Below are 17,781 nucleotides of genomic sequence, written 5' to 3'. Positions count from 1 at the left end.
TGGTAGAGAACCCTGTCATTTCTACTCATTTGTAACTAATAGCAGCTGCCTTTATGTTTGGGTCTTTCACCCGTGTACTACACCTGTCTGAGAAAGGCTGGTGCAGCAATACAGTGAGCAGGAGCCAAAGCCTTTCCCTGAGCTACCTGTGAATGGCACATACGATGGCAGCCCTCATCCATCTGGGAGAGGATGTTGCAGAACCAGGAGGGCAACGAGGACGATCAAAGCTACAGATCAGCTTCTGCATGAGGAACGAGACGAGAACGAGACGAGACGAGTGGGAAAGCACCACCACACGCACTACTCTGATACTGCTCCCTCAGCCACTGCAGGATGCATGACAGACGCTCTGCCAGATGTGCCCGGAGGTGTTATTGCATCCCTATGAGAGGGATGCACACAGCGTGCCTGCATGACCTGTGGCAGGCAGGCCGGAGCTGTCACCTCCAGGATCCCAATCCCACGTTGAATGACACCCGCCGGTTCCAACACTGCAGCCACTACGTGCTTACACTGACACCATTCACCACGACGTGGAGAAAGCAGCTCAGGATCACAGCTTCTTCGCCTCCAGCTGCACAGCGCAGGTGACAACGAGCACAAGCATGTCTGCAAGAACTTAAACAAGTAAATCTTCCTTTTAAAAGCAATGTACACAGACCCTGAGTTTACTCTGGTGTTTGTTAATCCCGTAGCACAGGGGTCCGGAAGGTCAAGGCTGGGGCCATTACTTAGGAACAGCCGTCTTCCAAGAAAGCTGCAACAGCTCCATCAGCAAGTCACGCTTGCAGATCCTCAGGCTGAGATAACGCTTCCCTGCACTGCTTCAGCACGTGAAGTAAGGAACTAGGTGCTATCAGGGAACAGCATTAAGAAGAAACAAAAGAGTTCTCCCCCTCTGGGTTATATTATGGTATAGCCATAGTGCCTAGAAATGACACAAACACTCCAAAAATCACGTTTAAGCATTTAAAAACAGTCCTATGCCCTGTAAGTGATGTACTTTTTCATGATAAAAAAGAGTGGCAGCTACAGAGAACTGAAATCAAAGCTACGTTACTCAAAGTGCATTTTAAACTTGTCTAACAACCTTCCACAGCTCAAATGGTTTAATTCAGAAGCTGGTTAAGAGAGGCAGCACGGAAATTCATAGACATTACTAGAGGGGTGGGGAGAGAAGCAGTTACCTATTCTCTGTCACAGTGTGCAAGTAGGAAGCTAGACCTATTAATATCCAAGTTCACCTCCTTATGAATGGTACTATAAAAAGTGAATGCTTCAAAAAACATTAGCCCGCTAGATAAACTGTCTTTACTTAAAGGATTGCTCTCGGGAGAAACGACAGGTTCCAATTATCTACAGAAGGCTGTAGGGAGATAAATCTCTGTCAATGAATCCCACAAACGTGCTAGGTATTGTCCTACTCTGTGTCACATAGACATTGTCAAAGTTAACGGGGAAAATTCTTAAGATACAAGACACCAAAACCTTAATACCAAGTAAGAAATTTCACAAGCGTGCATTTCTTCTTTTGTTTGACAAAAAGAAGCAGAGATCTGTGCTTCCCTGGCACAACAGTTTTCTTGCCCACAGCCAACTAATAAACTCAGAGACAGAGCAGAGACAGGAGAGGAGACAGAGCACAAGAGTCATGAAAGACGCCTTTAACGCCAGTCAGAGTCAGGCCAACTCAAAGCGGCTGAACACCAAGGGGTTTTTTGGTCTCAGTTAATACAACAGAAAGCATCTCTTAACTCCTTTAAGACTATTTTTTTCTTCCTAATTTTAAGAACAATCTTGAAAATTAAGAGAAAGCAACAACAAAAATTGTCCTAAGTCTACATACAGATGAAACCAACACCTCCAAACTATTTTGGAAGTCTCTTCTAACTTTTCCTTTTTCTGGATACGCGAACACATGAACAGAGTAGGGAAGACAAAGCCTGATGTATGTATTCCAACTGGCCAGGATGCTGTGCTGAAAGTTTTACTGATGTTTGCTGATGGCAAAATCCAACCATTACTGTACTTCCAGCAGATCCTCTACTGTTAACTTGAAGAATCACAGCCCCTCTTCCCTGGAAACCCTGTGAGGACAAAGTCAGCAGGACAAGTCATATTTTTTGGAATAATTTATCACTGGCCATAAAGTGTTTTTCTGCCTGTTTTTTTGTTCCCCCCCTCCTTTTTTTAAATAATATTTCTCAATTAGTGTTTCTTCAAGTCTTTGCTGAACAAGTTCCCTGCAAACCCAGAAAGCTGAAGCTCTGAGAAAGGTGTGTAAGCTGCTGAGATACCCTGAAGGTCAGCCAGCAGAGCCTCCAACATCTGAGCTGTGGGCTGTACTTTTGGGACTTACCAGAGCCTGCATCAGGGCAGAAGACCAGGAAAGCCAGTACCTACTGAGATTCAAGCAAAACTTAGAAGCACAGAGGAGCGACACACTGGAACACAAGCACAGCAGCCCCATAACAACAGAAAAATTCCCTGTTGAAAAGTTATGGGATAAGTAACAGTGATCACAAATATGGAAGGACAAAGAGGTTGGGAAAAAACACATTCCTTTTAAAATTCTTCCATTAAGTTATTATGGTACCAAAGATTTAACATCCCAACTCAAAACTTTTCTGCTTTCCCAACTCTGTAGCATGTTCTGACCAAAGAGTGAGAGCAAAGGTCAAGAGACGCTTGTGCAAGTAACAAATATGTGAGTGTTATGTCTGAGACCCATCCATGTTAGCAGAAAGGATGAATCTACAAAATAGAAAGAGGGAAAGCTGTGAGTGACCTCAAAGGGGGAAGCTTGAGCTTGTTAACATGCAAAAAAACAGGACAGTAGGATGTGATTCAGTAGTTCAGTTTTGACCATGTTAGGTCTCTGTCAAGATGATCCCCAAACACAGACACCAAAGCGTAGGATTCATCACCCTTATCCTCAGAGATGAGCATCTGAGCTTGGTCAATCCAGACTTCCTTTCGGTGAGTGAAGAGGCACTTCAAAGAGTGAGTCATGTATGACTTCCTTTCAGGTCACTCCTTAATCACACCCTGAATCTGTCCACCTCTGCACAGAGACCCTCAGTGGAGTTCAGGACAGGGAGCTCACGCAGACATCCAAGATTTGGCAGCTGGATCCCAACCTACCATGAACTTGATGGAAGAGGTATGAAGTAATTAAGATGTTTTCCAGACTAAACAGCTGCACTTAGTAAGTAGAAAAGATTATCCCAAATGAAAAAGGAATCATACATCCTCCCCAAGGAGACGTGGCAAAAGCTGACACACTAAATGGAAAGATGAAGAAAATGAGTTAAATAAGTTCTTAATTACAAAGGACTAATAAAGGGACAAGTCAATAGATCAGTCAAAGAGGGTAAGACCAAAGCAACGGTCTGGCTAGAAGAGTAAGTCTTTCAAAGCCTTAGCAAATAAAAAATACATGACAAACCCAGACAAGGACAACTTTAAGCAATGATTAGTTGAAGAGGAAACAAAAGAAAACGCAATGGGGGTACTAATCGAAGGTGGAAGGATTGAGACTAGCTTGTACCACAACAGAAATGAAAGCAAGAAGGACAACTAAGTGTAAGGCAGAGAGATTAGACTCAAAGTTTCATTACTGAAATCAAAGCCAGATACATTTGTAGCTGATAGACAAGGAAGAGCCAAAGAAAAGATTGCACCCAGCAAAGAAAACAACCAGAAAGGATTTAAAGACCATGCAAAACTGCAAAACTACAAACTTGCTGGGAATCACAGATACATGGTTGGACAGGTAGCATGACTGGAATCGTAAAACGGATGGTTACAGGCTCTATGGGAAGGACAGACAGGGAAGGTGAAAGGAGAAAAAGAGGTGTTCATTTTATGCAAAGGAACAGCCTGAATCACGGAATCATTGTCGTGGTTTAACCCGGCTGGCAGCTAAACACCACGCAGCCGTTCGCTCACCCTCCCCCCTCCCTCTCTGGGACGGGGGAGAGAAATGGAAAGTGAAGCCCGTGAGTTGAGATAAAGACAGTTTAATAAGACAGGAAAATAATAATAATAATAATAATAATGATGATACAATGGTGATAATACGAAAGTAATAATAGTATGTACAAACAAGTGATGCACAATGCAATTGCTCACCACCCGCTGACCGATGCCCAGCCTAACCCCGAGCAGTCCGGCCCCCTCCCCCCGGCTAGCCACCCCTATATATTGTTTAGCATGACGTCAGATGGTATGGAATACCCCTTTGGCTAGTTTGGGTCACCTGTCCTGGGTCTGTTCCCTCCCAGCTCTTACTGCACCCCCCAGCCTGCCCGTTGGCAGGACAGAGCAAAGGCTGAGATGTCCTTGGCTTAGTATAAGCACTGCTCTGCAACAATTAAAGCATCGGGGTGTTATCAGCACTCTTCTCATTCTAAGCCAAAACACAGCATTCCACCAGCTACTAGGAAGAAAATTAATTCTGTGCTAACTGAAACCAGGACATCTATCCACCCCTTATTCCATACCATTTATGTCATGCTCAGGTTACACTCTTTTCCATACATTCTAATTAGTCACCTATAGTAATCATGGTAGTGATAATATACAGTATAATATACTATTTAACATGGTGCAATTCAGTTCATGGGCTATTCTCACCCAGTATTAAATCTCCTTGAGGTACACACCGGACCTCTCCGTTCTTTTGCATTACCCACCAAGTATATCCAGGTCCCTGAGCGAAAACAATTCCACGAATAGGTTTGCCTTTTCCTGAGGCAGGAGTAGCCCAGACTGTTTTACCCAGGAATATTGGACTCCCCTCCAAGTGAAGGCAAATTGTGGCCTGCACTCTGCTGCTAGAGGGATGGAGAAAAATGCATTAGCGATATCAATTGTGGCGTACCACTTGGCTGCCTTCGATTCAAGTTCATACTGAAGTTCCAGCATGTCCGGCACTGCAGCACTCAGTGGTGGCGTGACTTCGTTCAGGCCGCGATAGTCCACTGTTAGTCTCCACTCGCCATTAGACTTTCGCACTGGCCATATGGGACTATTGAAAGGTGAATGAGTCTTGCTGATCACTCCTTGGCTCTCCAATTGACAAATTAGCTTATGGATGGGAATCAGGGAGTCTCGGTTGGTGCGATATTGCCGCCGGTGCACAGTTGTGGTAGCAATTGGCACTTGCTGTTCTTCGACCCTCAGCAACCCCACAACAGAGGGGTCCTCTGAGAGACCAGGCAAGGTAGATAATTGTTTAATGCCCTCTGTCTCTAAGGCAGCAATACCAAAAGCCCACCGGAACCCTTTTGGGTCCTTGCAGTATCCTCTTCTAAGATAGTCTATGCCAAGGATACATGGAGCATCCGGACCAGTCACAATGCGGTGCTTTTCCCATTCATTCCCAGTCAGACTCACTTCAGCCTCCAATACAGTCAACTGCTGAGATCCCCCTGTCACTCCACAAATATAGATGGGCTCTGGTCCTTTATAGCTCGATGGCATTATAGTACATTGTGCACCGGTGTCTACTAAAGCCTTATACTTCTGTGCGCGTGATGTGCCAGGCCATCGAATCCACACAGTCCAATAAACTCGATTGTCCCTTTCCTCCCCCTGGCTGGAGGCAGGGCCCCCCTAATCCTGGTCAGAATCTTCCTCGTTTCTGTGTTTGAAGGACTGTCTGCTGGAAGTTGGAGCAGCAAACTTTTCGGAGAATCCCTTTTTCCTGATTGTTTTCTTTTGCAACTCACGTACCCGTGCCTCTAGGGTCGCGGTAGATTTTCCATCCCACTTTCTCATGTCCTCTCCATGGTCTCGTAAGTAAAACCACAGGGTGGCACGGGGTGAGTACCCACCATATCGTCTTCCTTGTGTGGGTGAACGCCTACCCCTGACAGCTGAGACACTGCTTTGTACAGGTGCGAAGGAGAATAATCTCTCTTCAAGTTGGTGAACCTTTTCAGAAAGTTTCTCCCAAGTGTTCTCCTTTGGTCGGTGGGCACTGGTTGGTTCAGGTGGGGAGGACAATAGATTCTCTTCAAGTTGGTGAACCTTTTCAGAAAGTTTCTCCACAGCTGAGACGCAGGCCTGTAAGGAAGAGGAGAGACTTTCTTCGTACTGCCGGAGTTGTTTAGCCGCTTCACCCACTGTGGGTTCCTCATCCTCTTTCCAGGCCATTATTGCCAATGAGCTGGCATATGATGATGGTGCACTCCGTACAAACTTCCGCCACATGGGTCGTGTACACTTGACTTCATCTGGATCTGTGGATGTTTGTTTGAGGTCTGGATCCTCATAAATCACTTCCCGTACGGCTAATTCCCTCAGGTACTGGATTCCCTTCTCCATAGTGGTCCACTTGCCTGGTAGACATAAAATATCTTCCTTGAAGGGATACCTTTCCCTCACAGCTGAGAGGAGACGCCTCCAGAGGCTGGTGGGTCGTGCTCCATCTGCAATTGCTTTGTCAATACCGGCGTCTCGAGCAAGGGATCCCAGCCGCTTGGCTTCCCTGCCGTCTAATTCCACACAATTGGCTCCAGAGTCCCAGCACCGGAGCAGCCAGGTGACAAGCTGCTCACCTATACAGCGACCAAAATCTTTTCGCACATCTCGTAGCTCGCGCTCGTTTAGGCTTCGGGTAGTTACTGTTGCTCTTTCGGCATCCTCATCTTCCTCCTCCTGAATCCTTGACGGCCCAGCGTCGTCATCATCTTCGTCATCTCTATACTTAGTTTTGGCAGAAGCCTTACCTGGATTGGCAGAAGACTCTCTGCGTTCTAAACGACTTGAATTTCTATACCATATTTTCACCTTCTCTACAGGGGCAGCTTGCACTGCTACTGCTCGTTTCTCTGACTTTGTTACAGGGTCTGCCACAGGGGTTGGAATGCCCTCTGCAGGGTCAACTTGCACTGCTACAGCTCGTTTCTCTGACACGGCCACAGGAGCTGGAGCGGCTACAGGAGCTGGAGCAGTTGCAGGAACCGGAGCTGTAGCGGCTACAGGAGCTGGAGCTGGAGCAGTTGCAGGAGCTGGGACTGGAGCAGCAGTAGGAGCTGGAGCTGGAGCGGCTTCAGGAGCTGGAGCTGGAGCGACTTCAGGAGCTGGGACTGGAGCAGTTGCAGGAACTGGGACTGGAGTAGCGGCCGGAGCTGGAACTGGAGCGACTGCAGGAACTGGGACTGGAGCGGCTTCAGGAGCTGGAGCTGGAGCAGCTTCAGGAGCTGGGACTGGAGCAGTTGCAGGAACTGGGACTGGAGTAGCGGCCGGAGCTGGAACTGGAGCGACTGCAGGAACTGGGACTGGGGCGGCTTCAGGAGCTGGGACTGGGGCGGCTTCAGGAACTGGGACTGGGGCGGCTGCAGGAGCTGGGACTGGAGTGGCTGCAGGAGCTGGGACTGGAGCGGCTGCAGGAGCTGGGACTGGAGCATCTGCAGAAGCTGGGACTGGAGCGGCTGCAGAGTCCACCGTAGGGGTCACAGTGGCCGTTGGATCTGTCACGGGACTTGGAGTGGCCGCAGGGTCTGTCACTAAGTTGATAGCAGTATCCATGGCAGCTCGATAGGCGTAAGCCAGGCCCCAGCATGTTACAATGATTTGTGTTACTTTGGAACTTCCCGAATCGCGACACCTTTTATTCAAGCATTCTGCCAGTTTTTGAGGATTTTGCACTTGTTCAGGGGTGAATTTCCAACACACTGGGGGTGCCAACTGGTCTAGATGCCTGCCCATATCCTCCCATACTCCCTGCCACCCACAACTATACTGCCTCCGGGCAGATCTCCGGATGAGCTTCCTAAGTAGTTGTTTAACTTTAAGCAGAACCTGAAGTGCATTCAGGAGGCAGAACAACAGGACTATGCTGGTCTGAGTATCCCAAGGATATTCAATATCTTGGAGAGCTATTGTAATAAACTCGGAGGATAAGAGGGTGGTGAAGGAGGAAGGGAGAGTGATCAAGGAGGGTACAGGGGTGGTGAAGGAGAAAGGGAGAGTGATCAAGTAAGAAAAATTATCTTCCCCTTTCCCCTCCACAGATTGACTCCCTAATGAAAAAAGGCAACAGATACAATTGCTAATAGTTTCCAAAATACAGTTTCCAAAGTATAGAATCGAAGATGTTACTGAGTACAAATACCAGGTTAGAGTCATGGCCAGATATTTCATCATCTCATAAGCCACTGATACAACACACAGTACCATAATGGTCTGAAACCAGGGCCCGGAGAGGATAAACAACATGACAGAGAGCACATACGGAAAATAACGTGCTATAATACTCAATTTGGAAAACAGGCGCAGCACAGTTGAGATTAAAGCAATCAGCATTATGACAAGTGACTATTAAGCAGGTCTAATACTTATACCAATTTTAGTTTAACACACTCTGGTCAGATCTGCCGTTATCTCAACCTTTCGTGCCCCACGTTGGGCGCCAAAAAGACTGTCGTGGTTTAACCCGGCTGGCAGCTAAACACCACGCAGCCGTTCGCTCACCCTCCCCCCTCCCTCTCTGGGACGGGGGAGAGAAATGGAAAGTGAAGCCCGTGAGTTGAGATAAAGACAGTTTAATAAGACAGGAAAATAATAATAATAATAATAATAATGATGATACAATGGTGATAATACGAAAGTAATAATAGTATGTACAAACAAGTGATGCACAATGCAATTGCTCACCACCCGCTGACCGATGCCCAGCCTAACCCCGAGCAGTCCGGCCCCCTCCCCCCGGCTAGCCACCCCTATATATTGTTTAGCATGACGTCAGATGGTATGGAATACCCCTTTGGCTAGTTTGGGTCACCTGTCCTGGGTCTGTCCCCTCCCAGCTCTTACTGCACCCCCCAGCCTGCCCGTTGGCAGGACAGAGCAAAGGCTGAGATGTCCTTGGCTTAGTATAAGCACTGCTCTGCAACAATTAAAGCATCGGGGTGTTATCAGCACTCTTCTCATTCTAAGCCAAAACACAGCATTCCACCAGCTACTAGGAAGAAAATTAATTCTGTGCTAACTGAAACCAGGACAATCATTAAGGTTGGAAGAGACCTCCAAGACCCTTTGGTCCAACCATCACCCTGCCCCCTAGCACCAGTGTCACCCACTAAACCATGTCCCCAAGCACCACATCCAGCCTTTCCTTGAACACCCCCAGGTGCAGTGACTCCACCAGCTCCCTGTGCAACCCGTCCCAATGCCTGACTGCTCTTGCTGAGCAGAAATCTCCTTATTTCCAACCTGAACCTCCCCTGGCACAACTTGAGGCCATTCCCTCTAGTCCTAAACGAATGCATGAAGCTTTGCTGCAGAACAAGTGCCAGGCCGATAATGACATCGTGATCCTGCACAGTGCCATTCTGTACTGACGTGTTCTTGGGGCCAACTTGGCTTCAGAGCAGCTCATGATTCCCACTGGTCTTCAGCAGCAATATCATTTTCGGGTCTCACAGATCTCTTCACCAGAGTTTGGAGGAAACTAAGTACTATACATGGCAGACAAGGACTGAGCAAAGGATCACTTAGCAAACTCTAGATTCACAAGCCCACAGGATTGGATGGGATATACCTGAGGATGCTAATGGAGCTGGTAAAAAGCAGTATCTCTAAAATCTTTAAAAGGTTGTAGAAATTGAGGTTCTCTGCGACTGGAAGAATTACAAGTGTTTCAGACTTTTCTTCCAGAGGAGGAAGTAGGAAACCACAGGTGAGTCAGGCTCCCCTCAGCCTTAAGATCATTAAGGGAGACCTTAAAATGCCACAAAATACAAGCTGACAAACCTCACACAGCTCAACAAGGCAAATGCAATTATTTCTTTTTGCCAACAAAGAACCAGCAGCAACAATACAGGCTGGGGATTGTTTGACTAGGGAATAGCTTTGCAGAAAAAGCATCTGGAGTCCTTAGGGAATGATGAACGTGACTGAGCAGCACCCGATTGCAGTGATGAAGGCTAACTCTATATTAGAACTGCATTATTAAAAGCACAGCCAGCAGGTCAAGGTAAGTAGTAGTTATCCCGTTCCGTGCTTGTGAGACTGTATTTTGAGTCCTTTGTCTGGTTCAGGACTTCTTTGCACAAGAAAGGCATTGACATATTGGAGCAAGTCCAGCAAAGAGCCGTTAAGATGACTGGGAGACTGCAGCACATGATGTGAGGCCAAGAGCTGGATTTGTTTGGTCTTCAGAAGAAAAGCTAAGGGGGAGGTCTTACTGGTGTCTTCAGCTACTCAGTGGGGGGTTATAAAGAGTCAGATATGCACAGTGAAAGGACAAGCAGCAAGAATCACATTAAATATAAGGGGAAAAAATCTCAGTGAGGGTGGTCAAGCATTAGAACAGGTTGTCCAGGGAGACTGCATCATATCTATCCTTGGGGATACTCAAAGCTCAGCTGCGCTATGCCCTGAGCAGCCTAATGCAACTTCAAAGCCACCACTTTGACTGCAGACCTCCAGAGATCCTTAAATTATTGTATGATTCTACTCACTTCTGCCCCCTTGTTGTTTCAGGTTTTGTTAGATAAAGATGTGTTCTCCAGTTCTCTTCTTTGGATACATCTGTTCTTCATGCACATAATATATTGTCCTGGTATAATTCACACTGGACAGTTCTGGTAGGAAATAGGGCCTTCTATAATTACTTGCAATAAACCAGCTATGAAATTAAGGATGACAACAAATGCTAAAGAATTAAGTAAATAGTTTAAGCAGTCAAAAGTGCATTAGAAAACATCTTCAGAAATGCCTTCCCATGTAGAATTAAAATATTGTTAGCTACATTTTGGCATTTAAGAGGACTGAGGGAAAGCACATTCATTTAAAGTAATGATTAAAAACACAGCACAACAGTTCAGAAATTGGATTAAGCTAGATGCAGCTGCAATCCTCAAACTTAGTTTTAACCAAATTTGAATATCTGCAACTGAAGCTTTCAAGTTATAATCACACCACTGACCTTCCTTCCCCTCTCCCTTTTCTTTTCAGCCACTGAAGACTATTGAAAGTATCAGAGCTCCAAGTCAAGAACAACTCCCTTGTAACTATGGATCTGACATGGATATAGTGAGAGCAGATTGCCTGCAAGGAAGCAAGAATAAACCAGCTATTTAGAGAGATTATGTAATGTAGCAGAGCTGTAAAATGAGATTTAAAGAGACAGAACTCTCCATTTCAGCCCTGTAAATGCCCACAGAAGTTGGGCAATCCTGTGGCAATTTGAAGAGGCTCAGACAACAAAGGAAAGTCTTGTCACAGGGTCCCCTCTCTGAGCTAACTCTTCTCTCACTGCTCTTCTTTCTCACAGAAAGAAGACTGCGTGGTTATTTGGTCAAACCTTTTAAAAACAAAGCTGAAACACCTCTCCGTATCATCTCACAGATGTGCAGGCTTTTACAACAAGAAGGAGCTCTACGTGAGCAGAGATGAGCCATTCTGTGGGCCCGACGTTGCAGAACTCGTGGAGCTTAGCCTGCTCAATTAGCGCAGCGCAGCACACTGAAAATCAAACTGGTAATGAACAAACACAACAGTATTAGGTCTTTCTTGCATACATATTTTAAACGAGTGTAAACAAGACTCCAGTTTTTATAACTGCAGCCAATTCCTCACCAAACACCCACAAACATCAGCTGGTTCAGTAAAGAAAGGCAGAGAATATGAACTGCCACGCACCACCACGTTATAAATAGCGAGGAAACATACAGCAAAGGCATGTGTGATAAGGGAGACTAGTGGCGTGTATCCGATATTCTTACACAAGCCTGGAAACTGTAAAACCTTCAGGGCTTGCCCGTGACTTTCTTGAGAGCATACATGTAAGTACCAATGCACAAAATAATGATTTTGCAGAAAAGTTTCAAGCAGTTGTTGTTGGGAGACTTTACTTTGGCATTGCTTCACTTCAGAATGGAGGAAAAGAAAAAAAAACATGAGTTACTACTTTAGATATTCTAATGAAAAACTGTTTTTCATCTAATTCTAAACATCCCTTAATTATAACCCTCAAAAGATGGCAGCATCGCACATTTAGCCAACCCCAGCTGCTTTACTGGGGATTAAATAAGAGACAGTGAGGCCAAATCACATCCCTTTCACCTCCCCTGAAAAGACAGACATTACAGGCAGGAAGAATTTGGCCCAAACTACATGGGGGAGGGAAGTGCAAGCAGGGGGAGGTTGTTGCTTTTTAAAAAAACAAGTTCCTGCTCCGTTGCTGGACTTCTCCCCGGATCATGTCAAGCTTGCAGGTTGCTGGCAAGCAGACCAGGCACGCTGCGAGACCTGCCAGCACGCTCAGACCACACACACGCGCTCCCAGCTGCTCTCATCCACCAGGGACAACCTCCAGAGCAAGCTGGGCTCCCCTACCCATTGCTGCTTTCCACAGAGCCCGGTTCTTCCCTTGGGCAGCAGCCTACACAGAGCAACATAGAGAAGGACACAGCGCAATCATATACTGAAGGCAGCACGCAGCCTGGACCTAAGTAAGGAGCAGACCTCCTGGAAGCACGTTTATAAGTCATACTGCACCAGAATCCCCATGGCAGCTCATTTCAGCAGTCCATGTGCAACTCAGGTAACTCTGGAAATGTAAACATGGGAGTACGAGCAAATAAATAAACAATTAGCTTCGCGTTTCTTCCCAAACGCACAGAGCAGTGCTCCAGGGACAACTGCCCATTTTTCTTGCAGTCAGCTATCAGAGCGCTTCAGTTTCATTCAGTGAATAACCTCACGCTTTTTCTTTCAAAAATATACAGTAAATTCATGTACCTTGCTATGCTGTAAAGAATAAATACAACGGATATTAACACAATTACAAAAAAAAAGTAATCGTGAACACAATGGCAGGGTGAGATTTTATAAGTTCACTGCCATAGCTCAATTTGCAATTGAGAACTACACAAAGCTAAAAACGTGATTAAATGCAGCAGACAACTAGCTCATTACAGAGCAGCAGAAAGAAGGGCCTTTCAGACACCAATTGCTCTACCTGAAATAGCAGCCGCTGTTGTCAAGCCTGGGACTGAGCAAGAACACTGCTTTGCTCATTGAAACGAACTTTCTCAGAGACAGATTGGCACCGTGACAAATACAGGTTGGCTGAGGAGATCAAAGACCAAATGCTCCCCCCCCCCCTTTTTTTTTTTTTTTTTTTTTTTAACGTAAAGGATCACCACAAAAGAAGAAAAAACGTAAAAAGCCTCAGACAGGTATAACTAAAAAGACAAAATATTTTCCCATTTCAAAACTGTTTGGGAGACCATTTCGTTTCAAACAACTGTAATTTCTTTTCTATGATGCTGTTAGACTTTAGCCAAGTAAATGATTAGGGTGTTCTGACAAGTCCAGTACACACAAAAGCTGTTGGGATGAAAGATGCTCAGACCTTCGCCAGCAAACATTCAGTCAGGAAAGAAATCACGTCTATATTCCAGAACAATCCTAGGCTGTGTTTAATTTCAGTTACCAAAACGTGTTTTTGAACAAAAAAGAGTGCACTTTCTCCCCTCAGTTTATTTTTTCTACAATTATACTGAAGTAACTGAGCAGTCCCTATTCGCAACAAGCAGATTTTTTTTAAATACCTATGCAAAATTACAGCTATGATTAGAATAACTTCATCCAATGACAAACTTCACCAGCTGTAAATGGTATTCTAGTGGTTTTATTCCACTAGAACAGTTTGTACAGAAATTTTCAAAATTCAGTGTCACATCCAAAGTTACTGTCTTATGAGACCTGCTCACAAACTGCAAGCTTTACTCTGTCAAATAAGCAGGGCCTGACACTGTTTGGTACAAACAGCCCAGTAAAATAATCTGTACATAAATCAGCCAAATACTGCTGAGCAAAGCAATCTGGGTATGTTTCAATAGCACAGATCAATCTTACCCTTTCTATACGTATGCAGATGTAACAGATCAATCTTATTCTTTCAATATCAATGCAGATACAATACCAGCCAAGATTCTCTGTGTTTTAGTTGTTTATCTAAGATTTGAACTGAAGAAAATACCTCTATTTAAAATACCCCCCAAAACAAGCATCATATCAGTGAAACCCATCTAATGCTCTTGGTTAATTACACGTCAGCTTCTGAGCCTTTGATATGGCAGTCCATCAGCTGTCATCTCCAGGAGTCACGAGACATGAGTATTAATTAGCTGAAAAATGACAACTCCTGTCCATTGATATGAGCAACAGCAATTGAAACTGGAAGAACATTAGGTTTCTGGAATAAAAGCTGTTTTTATTCATTCTCTTTAAGGACTGTACTTTAGGAAGAACTCAATTAAAATGGATAGCATGTAACCAGACCATTTCCTTAAACATTCTCCGAACACTAAAATCTTCTTTCTACTTTTCTCTTCTCTGTTCAACAGTCACATATTAAGCATGTGATTACTATGAAGCGTGCATAATGTGTGTTATCTTTACTTTTATACTGTATAAAAACAAAAGCATTTCAACAATTATAATTTAAAATAAACATGCATTAAAAACACTCCAAGAATGCTGAAAACTGATGAAATAAAAAGCTGAAGTAGGTTAACAGATAGCAAAAGTGTGCAATTGGCACATCAACCTTGAAAAAGCCCTTTTAAACTCCAACAGTACTGTACGGTGCCATTACCCTTTGTCAGCCATCTACCTGACCTCATAAATCAGGTACAACAACCAAATGAGAGCAAAGGAAAAAATCAGCACTTGGCAGACTTGTCTAGTGACTAGCAAGTGGCCTGCCAAGGTTTTGAGGTCACATTCAAAACTACAAATTAATAGCAAATCAATCATGTTAATTAAAAAAAAAAGTCACATCAATAAGATTAAAGCTTGTGGATACCATTCTGTAGAGTTTGTGCTCGTGACTCCTTTCCCAGGTTGGCATGGAATCCTCCTCCTAAGGTCGGTGTTTTGCCTGCACCTATTAGGGAAGGAAATAAAATATGTCAAATACAATACCTGAATAAAAACATTGAAAGAAAACTTAATGAGCCACTGAACTTGGTATCTGTATAATTTACAACATGCCAAATTACATTAAAAAGGATACTGTAGAGTGCTTGAAGGACTTAAGACAGAATGCAAACCATGTGTCATTTATTTCCTCCTCAGGATACCACTGTACATACAAAACTCTGTAAGTCCCCCTAAACTCAGCTCCAAATAAAGCACAAAAATGTCACATCCCTTATTTTGGGCAGAAAACAAAAATCAGTATCATGAAACACTGCTCAAAGTAAAATGTGAAAAAAATCTTAGTTATATTTTTTGTCTGAAGACTATTCAATACTGAATTTTACTAGCTAATCACTGGCACTACAGAACATAAAACCATAGTTAGCATTCAATAATGACTTGTGTTGGCTACTACAGACGTAATACACACTTTATAATAACTTTGGTTTAACATCAGACACACAGAGCGAAACTTTGGCTACAAAAACTGCAAGTCTGGAACTGCTATGTTTACACCCTGAAAGGCTGGAGACTAAAATAAGTCTGTGTTGTAAATTAACATCAACTAGAGGCTGGTTTATGCGTCTGTGCCAATGCTGAGGAGTCTGAATGCGGAGTCCTCTGGGAGTCAATGGAGCTGCTCATGCAAACGAATCTTCCAGAGCAGGGAATTAAAACTACTAAGGACAGAAATAGTCTCTTACTAAAGCAGGAAGTTTTTAAAAAATAATCAGGCCACTCCAAGCAGGATATTAGAATCTATCAGCTTAACAGCGTGACCAAAAAGTTAAATTGCACAGGACTGAAAACAAGAAATTTGCTAGTAATTGGACTTTAGTCTGCTCTTCAGAACAAGAAGCAAAGTCATCTTGTTTCCTGCCATGCCTGCAGTTTTACTCAGGTTCTTGTCGCTGTGTTTTCTCATCTTACACCTGCTCTCTGGAGCAAACTGCAGTGGCTTTGGGACAGACATACACGAAGGCATGGAGTACCACTGGAAAGCAATTCAGGGCATTTCCACTACACACCTGAGTAAGACACTTCCATAGCAAGTCCAAACCATGAGAAACGACGGCCTGAACTTTTATTAGACTTCCTTAGCTAGTCTCTCCTAGCTGTATTTAATAAATATCTTGTTGAGAAAGAACAGAACAGCTAATATGCTGGTAGAATTGCCTACAAGTCTTCCGAGCTTACTTTTCCAGGCAACCTTTCAATTAGGTTTCCAGCACTATCCACAACAGAAACCAAGTTCACCTTCACTTCATTAACAGATCCTTTCAACAAACAATAATCAGAAGCTCTCACATAAATGCCCCAAAGCTTAAGTACCTCAACATCCTAATTAGAGATAAAAATAGTCAATGGTGACCTCCACGCTGAATACAGAGGTAAGCCTCCCAACCCTGTATTTTGCCTGTTATAGTCAGCAACATCTCCTTTCTATTCTTACATGTACCAAAACAAACAGATCAGGCAGAACAGAGACTACCAAATTATCCCAGTACTCATGCTGGTTTTGGTGTACGACTAGTAAGAATGGTTTACCCCACAAAAATATGTGAACCGTGACAAAGTTTTATGCACCTTTTCCTCAGCAGCAAATCTACCTCCAGAAATTCTCTTTCCTACTCTCCCATTTTTCTTGTTTCAAGGTTTGCTTTACCACAGGGTATCTCCCTCGTCTGACTTCCAGCAGGAGAGGGCACAGCAGCAGAGACACAGGACAGGAGTGGGACGGAGCAGCAGGGCGTGCTGGGGGTAGCAGGCTCATACAGCAGCTGCCTCACAGCTCCACGATGCTTTTCCAGTCCTCTTGCTCTTTGAAGACATGAAAACACTCAACTCTATCAGACCATGACTGTCAAAAGAGCTACATCGCTCTTTAATAGGTCTCTGTGTTACCAATAAAAAGCCTGCACTCAAACAATCAGACAGCGGTGATAACAATACTATTAACAACAAACTTAACTTACAAACTCTGCCAGCAGAATTGCTGCGTCCATTTCTCAGCTGGAGCTGGCATTTGGCTTTGCAAGCTGACAGAAAGCTGCTCTGCTGGGGGCACGCACGCTCAGAGCCGCAAACTGACGTTTCCACGGACTATGAAGTCTCACCCTCAGCTTTAATCTTTACAAGGGGAATGCAAAGCACACTCATTAATACAACTGTACAGCTGGGTATTAAAAAGAGAAACTATAAAAAAAAAGATTTTTTTAAAAAATCTGTGAAATCATCGAATTCGTTTAAAGACCAAAAAACCCTACAAAGCTAGTCATTTAAAAAGTACAAAGGCAGGGAGCAGCGATTGCCAGGCACAACTGAATTAACATTCCAGCTTCACTGAAGTTTTTACATTTCTTGACCTTTTCTATTTTTCCTCTACAACTTCAGAAATGAATTAAACAGGCTTTTGGTTTTTCACATTCAGCTTTCGAGACGGAGGAAAAGGAATACATCCGAGAAGTATTTGGTGTCTGCGAGCGCTGCCTGCCAACTCCTCAACGTGAACACTAACACTTCCCGCAGCCAACTCAAATACCCTCCTCAGAGAGGTGGTGCCTCCCAGGGCACCTTGTCATCTACTGGTTATTTTTAGAAAACAACTCAGATCCTCAAGCTTTGCTTCACTGAAGCCTCCTCTCTCTCCCCTTCCTGTTAGCTTTGGATACTTTTGAAGTTTTGAACTGGAAGGCTTCAGTTGGATGGGACCTAAAAAAACATCAAGTCTTTGGACAAGAAAAGGCGTGGAGAGATGTGCTAGGCAGATCAAGAGGAGCTACTCAAATTTTTGGGGTCATCTCGACAGGATGCAGTACCCGGGGACAC

General features: G+C 44.3%; 1 protein-coding gene across 2 annotated transcripts in view; it reads right to left on the bottom strand.

Annotated features, from left to right (window-relative positions):
- The window catches only part of BRF1 (BRF1 RNA polymerase III transcription initiation factor subunit), a 171,991-nt gene that overhangs the window by 144,394 nt on the left and 9,816 nt on the right, over positions 1-17,781 (bottom strand). Inside the window, exons 1-2 of one of the 2 annotated variants that reach the window (XM_032187560.1) lie at positions 16,929-16,994; positions 14,837-14,917 (exon numbers count right to left, since the gene is read on the bottom strand). The gene's annotated coding sequence lies outside the window, so the exon portion shown is untranslated. Of the gene's footprint in view, positions 1-14,836; positions 14,918-16,928; positions 16,995-17,781 lie in introns of those variants that run through there. The other variant, XM_032187558.1, reaches the window with a different exon arrangement.

Source organism: Aythya fuligula, chromosome 5, assembly GCF_009819795.1.
Source record: "Aythya fuligula isolate bAytFul2 chromosome 5, bAytFul2.pri, whole genome shotgun sequence".
In the NCBI taxonomy this organism is placed as follows: Eukaryota; Metazoa; Chordata; class Aves; order Anseriformes; family Anatidae; genus Aythya; species Aythya fuligula.
Note: the sequence above shows the minus strand (reverse complement) of the source record. Positions and strands in the feature narration are given on the sequence as shown.